The sequence below is a fragment of the Dermacentor andersoni genome, chromosome 3 (assembly GCF_023375885.2).
Source record: "Dermacentor andersoni chromosome 3, qqDerAnde1_hic_scaffold, whole genome shotgun sequence".
Classification (NCBI taxonomy): Eukaryota; Metazoa; Arthropoda; class Arachnida; order Ixodida; family Ixodidae; genus Dermacentor; species Dermacentor andersoni.
Genome location: NC_092816.1, coordinates 93412400 through 93423853, shown reverse-complemented (window position 1 = coordinate 93423853; position 11454 = coordinate 93412400). Strand labels below are relative to the sequence as shown.

Here is an 11454-nt window from a genome sequence, read left to right as displayed (position 1 = left end):
GTACACTTTAGTAGTGCCAGTGTATGGCTCGCTCAAAAGCAACGACTCTCGAATAATGCGCGTACGTGAGCAGGGTGCGCGGCTACTTGCCCATCCTGGATATTCACGTTCTTTGGCCTGTTCTTGCTTTGTGCGCGTCCATTAACGTCTGGGAGCGCTCGGGTAGGGAAAAAGAACATGAGTCCATGAGTCTAATGCATATTTCAGCGACACACTCAGAGATGGGTTGCTCTTTCGAACGGCTTTTACGAGTTACGGTTGAAACGTGGACGTGGTGTACAAGTTTCTGAGTATGTTTGTTTTCTATCGACCACAGGTGTACATGCGAGGATATAATTCTAGCGTCAGTGGCATGAACCGACCATTCATTTGTTCTTTCTTCCTTTTGTTACTTTTTGCTATTGGTGATATGCCACATAGTATAAGAAATGGGGTTCTGCGGCTTACAACGGACGCTTAAACCTCTTTCAACAGTGCATTTATGTTATTTCAGGGAAGAATCCCCTACGGAAGTTTAATTTGTCCCATTCGTTTGCGCTTTCCTGGCCGTAAAACATGGCGCAAGTTTAATGTGGAAGCCATTGTTACAAAAGTAGCTACGTGAAAAAAAAACTTCCTATGTCCTGACTGTTGCATGAAGCAATGCACTGCCTATTAACCACGTAGCTTATATGAGTTTCGTTCTTTCTTGTTCTTTTATTTTGTTAATGAGCACATTTGCCAGTTCTGGAGGACTCCGGCTAGCAGGACAGATAAAGGATGTGGACAAGATGACCGAAAAAATGATGAAGACTGCAATCTGCAGGAAGGCAGAGGCCCGTATAGAAGAGAGGAAGCGTTTGATGGTATCGATGAGCTTAATCTAGTGACATGCTTGGCACGCCGTCCGGGTGAAGTGGCGAGGAAACAAAGCTCCCAGACATACGCACTAACATATGCACGCTTAGTATATGTACTGGCGAAAAATAAGGAATTGGAATTGAAAATAATGCGACAAGGAAACAAACACCTAATGAGAGGGAGCCGAATGGAACAAAGAGTTTACGCCCCTTCCGTTTTGTGTTACTTTCTCCTCCTTTTTTCTTAGCTCTTTGTTTTCTTCTCTTACCGTTATGCATTCCTTAGTCCTCAACCAACTCGACAAACAACAAATTTTACTGCATTGGCTACAGCCTCTGTAAATTACTTGTGGCCGGAATGAAAAGCAAGCTGCTGTTCTGGCTTATCACTGCATTTTAATGCCTATAGTACAGTATTGGTGGCGGTAAACTTAACACTAAACCCTCTTGCATGGTAGTGCTGAGTGCGCTTAAAGAAAGAGGCGTGAGTTTTAGTGTTACAGCCGTGGCGCTGAGGGACTGTGAGGTTGCTGTTGGTAAGACTTGGTCAGCAAAGTGCAGTGCGAGCACCGATTACTACACTGCATTGTCAAGGGCGCATATTTGTTAAGGCCAAAAGGCTTCATTAGAAATATAAGCGAGGCATTATGAGCATAGTTCTACTTACTGGAGCATCTTGCGTTCACCCCCAGTTCCTCCGCGATTCAGAATATTGGGAATCAACTTACCTTTCATTCCTTAAAAAAAAAAGACAGTCGTACTTTAGTTTGCACAGCTGCACGAAGTTGCATGGTGGTTCGTGTGTGTATGGTTCGCAAACTAATGGGTCTGAGGAGACCGATAACATGAAGCGGGTGTATAAAATCAGAAAAATGCTCTGTGAGTAGATCGCATAACTTTGATGGTATGTAATAGTTGCCACTTAACTTAAAGGCAGTGCCTGGCGTCCTGAACAAGTGTTTAACAAAAATTAATTTCCAAAGAGCACAAAGGGCTGGAAAGGCACGCTACTGTATATGGGCCCTTCACCCTGTCCAGAGCGCCAAGCACTGGCATTGTTCGGGCCTCGTGTATTTAGCCGAGAACATGCCCCTCAGCCGTAGCCACTATAACCCTGGAACGTGCCGTGAAAAATAAAGAGCGGATGGCACTTTTCGGGCATCCCACGACTGCACAATGGCCTCTCAGCGTCCGATGCCGCGTTCGTCTTTCCCTCCTGTGGCGTGACCGGCGCCTGCCTCGTGTCTCTGGAGGTACTGCGCGGCCGGTTCCTCTTTGCTGTGTGATTGCATTAGTGGCTGTCCGCATCCGGGGCTCTCCATGCGGGGCCGCACTGACAGGGCCCGCTGCAAACGCCGGACAAAAGGGTCTTCCTCGCAGGCCGCGCACCTCATTTGCCGAGCCTTTCCGCCCTTGGTCCTCCTACTGTATTTTCATCATGCGAGCGCTGACACCGGCTCACTTCCATACTGCCCGGGCCACTATACGTAGTACCGCGTATTTGAGTGAGCGTTCACACGACAAGCAGAAGTGAGAGAGGATTTCGTCTATCACATATAGAGTGCGGAACGTCGAAGCGATGAAGTATATATAGCTTACCGGAATCGTCATCGTCATCGCCACATCATCCTCCTTGTTGTCGGTGTCATGTGTACTACACCGCCCATTTCTACACGCTCGGGGACGGAAGCCACGCCAAGCGTGCCGGATTATTAGTTATCTCAACCATGCTTTAGTGCATAAGTTTCTACGATATTTCTATTTAGAAGCATAGGGAAGAAAATGGTGCGCACTTTTTTTATAAACGATATACACTGCTGCGCGAGTTTCGTTGTAAACATAACAAATTACGGAGCACCTTTACAAGAAACTGCAGTGTAAATGTGACAGTGTGGACTCTATTTCTGAAGTGCACAAGATATTAAAAAGATATTGCACCTTTAAAAAAGGATGCTAGATCCTTTTAATTTTTTTCATGCCCTTTGGCACTCGTCATAAGCTAGCAGGGAGACGTGCCACTGCTACTGTCGATATCGGCTACTCAGCGGGCCATGTGATTAGAAATCAATAAAATCGGACCGACAGAATCCTTACAGAGTATGGCCCCAAGTACTTGCGCGTAAAACATAAAAGTGTGGAGAAACCTTGTGAAACATAAGAAAGTGCCACGTGACTCGTTTGGCGACACTTTTGTGAGCACGTGTTGAGCGACAGAAAGCCGGATCGAGAATTTTTGAGCATGGCCCACAGTTTTGTCATTGACACTTTTGCGCTCAGTATAACATTTGATAACGTTTGTTAAATGACAATGACTAATTAACTAATAAGGCAATTACCATATAAGTGTGCTTGCTACCGCGACGGCAAACAACGTTAACTACGTGGCATTAGCATACTTTAACATTAGGCACAAATTACCTGAGACACATGGTATGAAGCCGCAGTTGGCTTTGCACTCAATGAAGCAACGTCAAGTCGCAGAAAAATACCTGGGCCAATTCTCATTCACAGATTTGCTGAGTAAGCACAGCGCGAGATTGCAATGCAGTCACGAAACTTAGCGCTGCCAACACTTTGCACTTTTCTCAAAACTTCGACATTTATATGCGACACCTAATTTTTAGAAATCAGCTGATGCTGCTGCAGTCGGTGAATCTGTATGAAACGCTCACGCCAAGAATCCACAGAAGCAAACAAACACAACTGAGCACATCGAAGCGCACGTGTTAGCATCCGTGTGAAGCGGAGCTTTTCGTGAAGTGCTTAATTAAATGCTTGAAAACAAACGGAGGTGCCTAAAGTTTTTTTTTTTTTCAACACAAGTCAACGTGTAGTCTCACTGCAGTATTTATGCTCATCAACCGCAAAAAAGTCACAACCTTATGTTCATTAAATTTGGATATTTATGCAACACACCTTTAATCCGCTATGCCGAAATGTTAACACCGAGTTAGGCGGATGCACTGTTTAAGACGCCTATGCTCACCGGTGTCACGAGCACGAAAGCGACGTGTGACGCTTGCCGAGGTAAGAATGATGATGCCAGGTGTATACACAGAATGAAACGGCAGATAATCTTTTTTACGGTGCAGCATTTGAGGATTCCTTACTTTTGTGCAACGGTGCCACGTACCCGTTATAGAGGTTTGTCCAAGTACGGGCTCGCATTCAGTAGCACATGCTGAATTTCAACATAACAGAAAATGAGGTTATTCAAAGAATATGTTGAATACACTGCTGACGTCAGTGGGCTTTAAAGATGTGCGGACATAATATGTTAGAGCGTTATGCAGGATCTTTTTATTTAATTTTGTCATGCAGAACATTTGTGGCCATAGGTACTCGTCTAATTTCCTGATCATCACACAGGGTTTATTAAAGGCAATTTGCTGCTGCAAGAATTCGGCGAAACCAACCGATCGAACAGCAAGCAGTAACCCTCCAGGGTGGCGTAGTTGCTTGGATGCAGCGCTGATAAGCGCTGAAATCCCGGCCCCGGCGGCCTCATTTCGATGGGGCCCAGATGCAAAAAACACCCATGTGCCAGTTCATTGGACGCAGCTGATGGAACTCCAGGCGGTGAAAATCATTCCGGAGTCCCCCCACTACGGTGTGCCTCATAATCATATCTCCTGTCAGGCACGTGAAAACCTAGATTTAAGTTTTTAGTAGCCGGCAGCAGTAACAGACACGCCAAACCCAGGAGCGTAAGCACAAAATAAAAAAGAAAGGCTTAGCTTTGAAGCAAGAATTTCGCCCGATATTTGGGCAAGCCAGTTCAAAAGACCTCGTGGTGCTGGCGGTTTCGCCGAAGAAGCCACATTTCCGCCTCCGCGCTTTCGTCGATGCTCGCGTGGTGGCGTTCCCTCGTCGGAGTGGCACGTGATCCGCAGGCCAAAATCGATGGCACTGCCCGATATTTTGAAAGTCAGGGGCGAAACAAACGAACGCGGCCGCATCGCAGAAGCACGCCGTGTGTGCAGGTGCGGCTGCTTTCTTTTCGCCGGTGTGGCGCGAATTTTGGCCGCCCGGAAGTCCGTTCCTCGCGGCCCGGAAGACGGTCGTTACGCGTAGTGTGCGTGCGCTATCTTTCGGCGACGAACTTTGTCAGCGTTAGGCGTAGTCGTTTGCGTTTCTGCGCTGGTGTGTTGTAGCCCTTTTGTGTCCATGTGTCGGTGTTCCGAAAAACTGTGAAAGCTGGACTTGAGCTAAAAGTGAGCCGTAAACCGGAAATGCAGGGAACCTGAAGCGTTGTCTTCTCTGGTCACGGTGAGTTGACACATATGGCACATTACGCGGCTCGGTTTTCTTTCTTTCTTTCTGTCTTTCTTTCTTTCTTTCTTTCTTTCTTTCTTTCTTTCTTTGATTTTTGCAGCCGCTTGAATTTCACGCACCAGTTAGTGGTACATGAAAAGGGCATGTAGTTGACAACTCAAGCACAAGTTGTAGAGGCCAGGGCAAGTCGCTTGTTGTTAGACACGCCGTGCCTGCAACAGTATTAAATAGGACTGCTTTAATTGGAGATAACCTAATCTTTATATTATCTTGCAGCATTTGTAAACATTATTCAAATTTGTGATCACAGAGTAATGTACTGCTAATTTTGTCGCCCACTCGTAGCGCTGGGAAGAGAATGCAAACATTTAGAACGAACGGTTCAAGTCAGTGCAACAACCTGCAGGTTTTTCTTGAGAAATGTAATTCACTCCATACATTCCCGAATATTTTTTCGTTCATACTACGTGAAACCATCGGTTTTCATCGAGCGTGCCACGAAGAGACGATGAGACATGACAGTTTCGTCCAGCATATGGCTTGGCATCACATTCGATGCCTGTGCGTTCCGCAGAGGGATCACCGACAGAGTAGTGTAAGACCAGTGTGGTCGAAAAGAAGCCATGTGGCATATTCTGTGGCAGTGTCCAGACTAGCATGTGCCCAGACGATCACTCTTCTCAGCACTCAACCGATTGGACGACTAGCCTTTGTCGAAAGGAGGAATTCTACAGCACCAACGTGAGACACCGTCACTGCAGAATGCCATGCAATCATTCACCGGTATATGTGGAGGCCTATAATGGGAATGCCGGGTTTCATAAAAAGCGCTAAAGACGAAGACGAAGTCGAAGGAATACATACGACAGGACTTCGTCCTTCGACTTCGTCTTCGTCTTCGTCTTTAGCGCTTTTAATGAGAACCGACAAGATGAACCAACTCGTACAAAACAAAGTATTGATGGGAATACCATTCCAGTGCATTTGTGAAACATTTAACCTATTAGTGCCCAGCGCGCTTTTAAGTTTACTGTACAATTTTTATTTGTAAATAATAAATACAAAACACACAGTGTTCCTTGGTACGCCATTTCGCTAAGAAGGGTTCTGCGAAGACGACCGCATTGTAGTTTTTTGTCAGTTGCATCATGTGTTTGATCTATTCATCGCCAAACTTGGAAAAGCGATGAACATAGCAGGTGCTGCTCTACATACAGCTTCGTTATATTTTGTCAGGCATGACATACGCTTCTCGAAGGTGAAGTTTTTGGGTAAGTTTTATTAAAGAATGATGTAAACGATGAATGCATGACTTTCCATATACAATACATATTTATACCGTCGGAAGAAAATGAATGCAGGTGTACTTTGTAAAATACGCTGGGCGTATGTGTATGCTGAAGCGGTTTGCTTGCTCTCGTAGCCCACGCGATGGTTTTTATACCTGAATTTCGCGAAAATATGGTTTGCTGGCTACAAGAACTTCAGAGACTGTGGCAGGAAAGAAACGTATTCAGATTTACATCAACATTGCTATTATTCCTCCTGGTTCCTTTCTTGCTGCTGATGAAGGTGACGATGCTCTTTTCTTTTCAGTCAATAAAATAGCGAGCAGTGTTAGAGTAAATTTAGGTGAATAGAAACTATTTAGATATGATATTGAGAATATTTGAAAAGAAAGATCATTCATGCCTTTTATCACAAATTGAAAAATGAGTGGCAGGAAACAGAATACAACAAAGGCTATGTATATTCCTATGCCAATCGAGATGAGTAATGCAATTAAAGTAAGGCGACCCAGATTGGTGACCCCGACGTAGACTCCACCTCTTGAAATGACAGAATATTCTAACGAAACTGACACCTATCACACATAAAACAGGATTGTAATGCTAGAACCGACTGTCATTGGAGGAGATATCACCGGTCTCTTGACTGTTTCAATTACCACTGAACCAAACGCTGAATACTTTAGTTTTGAATGCCTGTATTCATCGCCAATTATCTCGTCTAGATCTGCGTCAGTAATATATTTGCGTTGCGCGCGCCTTTGAAAGCAACCGCAAAGGCCTTCCTTGTTACTTGATGAAGTCATGTTGTACGTTTGATAAGTAAAAACACCTACATAGCAAAGAATATTTCTCACTAAATAGTAATTTTGCTACCAGAAGGTTATGCGAGTTTTCGCGTAATTTCGTTTGACTCTTCGCTGCGAACCTTATTGCTTTTTACAGTGGAGCTGGTAGAAACTCGCTGAGTTTCTCTTGACGTTCTCAGCTTCGCCGAACTGAGAGAAAGAGAGAGAGAGAGTGAAAGCAAAGTATAAATATAGCATCGCGCAGCATAGCGACGCGGCGAGGGTGGGTGGAGCCTAGCGGGGTAGAAGGAGCGGCGCGGCGGGGACACAGGTGGTGCGACGTCATTGTTCTCCGATAAAAATACGCGCGCTCGCTTCGGCGGTTCTCTTTCTCGCAGTGGAAAAAAATATTGTGCGGGGCTCTGCTACCGCAAACACCAGACACCAGCGGAGCTGGGGGAAGCCCAGCAAAAGTTAGACTAAGTGTGCGGTTTCGCACTACTTTACTGGCCTTCCTCCAGCTGCACTGGTCTCTGATGTTTGTGATCCCAGAGCCACGCATAATTTGTTTCAAACTCCAAGATATAGCATATAGCTTTCCTTATCTACATCGGGTTTAGCTCCCATAAAGTTCCAGCTTAATTTATAAAGTACACTATCGTAGCGTTTCAAAGAATAAAGCGCCACTCACAAACCTTCCAGAATGTATTTACAGTTTAAAAAGATAGTCTGACATAAGAAATTAACAAGATGCAACTGGTAGATTTTTCTTCGGCCTTAATGGGTTAATGTCCTTCTTTTTCAATATTCTTACTGACTAATTTTCATACACCCCAGTTCAAGATGTCGAACCGGAAGCGACCTGGAAACTGCGTGTGATTAACCTCCTTGCCTATCCCCCTTTTCAATGTCTCTTTCTTGCGGAGTTCAATTGGTAACAGAAGTAACGTCAAAAACCGAAACGTCATTATAAGCCTAATTACGTCAACTTCAACACAAAGCTCTCTTTAAGCGCAATGGCTAGTTACATCTGTGTTCGGCAAGCAGAGCACACATTCTGCCAGAAAATGTTGAGTACCATAATAGAATCTATCACTCTGCCGAGTGCCATTCTATGTTCCTTGCTATGGCACCAGGCTGTGTGCTTAATACAAAGGCGGTCACCTGATTTATACCCGTGTCACACGGGCAACTCGGATCTCCTTCAAACTTCCTTCCCCTAAAGGACCGTAAGGGAGTTTCACCTCAAAGGAGTTAGCTCCGTGTCACATGGCCTATAAGCGAGGAGCTTTTGAAAGCTGCCGCTGGGGGCCCATTAGGCGCTGCTCACCTCGTACGCAGTCATGAAAGAAACACGTTATATATTGCTAAAAAGTTTTCGTTACTTGTCTTTTCTTACAAAATACAATTACTTATGCATTGTATTTTAAAAATGTCATCTATCTTAAAGGCAAAAGAAAAACGAGCATGTACTCAACATAGCATGTACCTCATACACAGCGATTTTGCCCGCTCTGCTAGCCACCATGTGCCTACTCGTGTCGTTCGCGTGGTTGTGGCTGGTTGTGCCGGTTTCCCTTCCTTCGTGCGCCAGCGGCGCAGGCGCATCGCCGGCACACTCGGTGCTGTTGTTGCCTGGTTCCACGGCTGTAGTCGGCTAGGCGTTCTGCTGTTTTACTGTCGTGCTGGCTGTTATTGCGGAAACGTTGTGTATTGTGGTGTGTTGGTAGTGTGGTCTGGGATAATTTTTCTCTTTTGCGTGCTTGCGTGACTGTGCGCGTTTGTCATCAGATCAACTATGAGGAACGAGAGCGAGCATGTGAGGAAGAAGTGCGAGATAGCCCTCAGTTTGGCGACGATCTCATCAATGGACATCGAAATCGACGCAGCTGCAGAGAGGGCGTGCCCGATCAAAAAGCAGTTGTTGCTCCACAACAACATGCTAGCAGCACTGTCCTCATCTTCCTGCCGTGCACGAAGGCAAGTTTGGGCCTACCATCGCGATGGACAATGGTTTGAGAAGATATTGCCAAACTTGGGAGGGGAGTGCTACCGTCAATCATTCCGAGTGTCAGAAACGACCTTCAAATACATAGTTGATGTCTGCCGACCAACAATGACACGACAAACCACAAATATGCGGCAGGCTGTTGGTATAATGAAGCGAGTCGCCGTGGCGCTCTATAAACTGTGTTCGTCAGCTGAGGACCGGACAATTGCTCATTTGTTCGATCTGGGGAGGTCGACGGTTAACGCGATATACAGAGAATTCTGCGAAGCCGTCGTGGAAGTTCTGGAGGCAAAATGGGTAAAGATGATGACTCCTGGTGATGTCGCCGACCATATGAGGGAGTTCCAATCTGTTTGTGGCTTCCCACATACAGTAGGTGCCCTGGATGGGTGCCATTTGCCGGTTTCCCAACCGAAGGAGCATGCCAGTGATTATTATAACTATAAGGGCTGGTAAGCACTCACGTAGAGCGAGTATTAATGCTTGCTGAATGTATGCTGCATGCGCAACCAATTCCTAGACAAGGTAGGAAGTGTGGAGAAAGAAATTTAGTGTTCTTCAACGGAAATTTGCATTCCATTTTTAGCCTAGAGGACAGGTGTGCATAGATATTCAATAATGCCACTATGTTTGCTTGCAGGTACTGAATTGTAAAATGGAAGCTTGTTCCGTTCGAATATATTGAAATCCATGTTACCACTGGTACTGAAAGTGTTGCTTTAGAAAATTGTACAGGTGCAGTCAAACTACATTGGTGCTTAATTCGAACAATAGCTTTATAACTTCTTTCTTGATGGTCACTGTAAATAAGTAATGGGCACCGCTGCAAAGCACCTGTGTGCGATTGATATCTGCAAACACAGCACGACCTAGCCGGTGTGTGTTGTCTTTCTGCCATCCTTTCTTTTTGTGCACTGCTGTGCCACTTGTTAATCAATGAACGAAGTAGCCCAAACTGCCACTGACCTTGGAGTCAACGAAACACAGAACTGTGTCACATGGCAGATGTGCATGGTGGTTCAACCCTGTTTAGTTTTATCATATTGAGCCACGCTCAATAACAGCTTATGAACCAACAGAACCTTTTAAAAATCTCAGCATACAAAATTCTTATGGCTATTCGGTAGACGCTGTACGGACTGCTACATATCAAAACTGTCAAGTGTGCTGAAGAATTATGCATCTCGCTTTATACATCAGTTTGCTCGTGCATGCTTGTATGAAACAATTTCTCAGCATTGTAAAATGGTGATGCATGGAGTTAGTAGCATTGCACATACTTCAAAATTAGGCACACAACAGAAATATACAGGCTGAAGTGACAGCTGCAAGCTTTCAACTGCTCTTCGTGACATGTGCCAATGAAATGTGTGCGCCCTTGCAAGAAACTGTCAAATGGACTAGCGTTTTATGCTGTATTTTGAAGTGTGCGCTGCCGTTATTGTCACAGGACTTCGTTGATTGGTCATTGACTACGATGTCAATTTTGCTTTCAGGTATAGTGTGATCCTGATGGCTTTGGTGGACCACAAGTACAGGTTTAGGTTCACTAGCGTTGGCTCCCCAGGAAGGTGCCATGATTCCCATGTGTTTCAAAGCTTAGCACTGGCGAAAGTTATTGAGGGACCTAAATTTAGGCACCCAAGCCTTACTGTTGGTCGTACTGATGTGCCGCCACTCATCCTGTGTGACTAAGCATTTCCCTCGACGTCCAACCTCATAAAGCCCATTGCCAATGCACACAGCGAAGCAGAAAGAACGTTCAACTACGAACTTTCAAAATCAAGGAGAGTTGTTGAGAATGCCTTTGGAAGGCTAAAAGCGCGTTTCACGTTCTTAATGAAGCGCATGGAATGCGATGCCATGGATGTGCCAGTTGTTGTGCGTGCGTGCTGTGTACTGAACAATATCTGTGAAAACTTCAATGACTGCATATCACAGCAGTGGCTGAATGAAGCAGAGCTGCAGGACACGCTGCATGAGGAACCATCACATGCAACGTACATGCAGGTTGCAAGTGGAGTAGAAGTAAGAGATGCTGTTATTAAATATTTGCAGCAAATCGGAGAGCACTAACCGGTGCCAGTAAACGCACATGCTTAAGTTTTATTCAAGAAATCTGCCAGGAGGTCCTCCAGTTTCTCTTGTGCTCTTACTTGCCTCTCCCTAAGCGCCCGCTCATCTTTCGAAGCCTCATCAAGGGCTACAATAAGTTCTCTTTGTTGTTCCAAGAGCGCTTCCTGGAACTTCTG

General features: G+C 45.3%; 1 protein-coding gene across 1 annotated transcript in view; it reads left to right on the top strand.

Annotated features, from left to right (window-relative positions):
• Positions 1–4779: 4779 nt before the first annotated feature.
• LOC126542335 (uncharacterized) overlaps positions 4780–11454 on the top strand; it is a 406338-nt gene continuing 399663 nt past the window's right edge. Inside the window, exon 1 of the mRNA XM_055076589.2 lies at positions 4780–5108. The gene's annotated coding sequence lies outside the window, so the exon portion shown is untranslated. The remainder of the gene's footprint in view (positions 5109–11454) is intronic.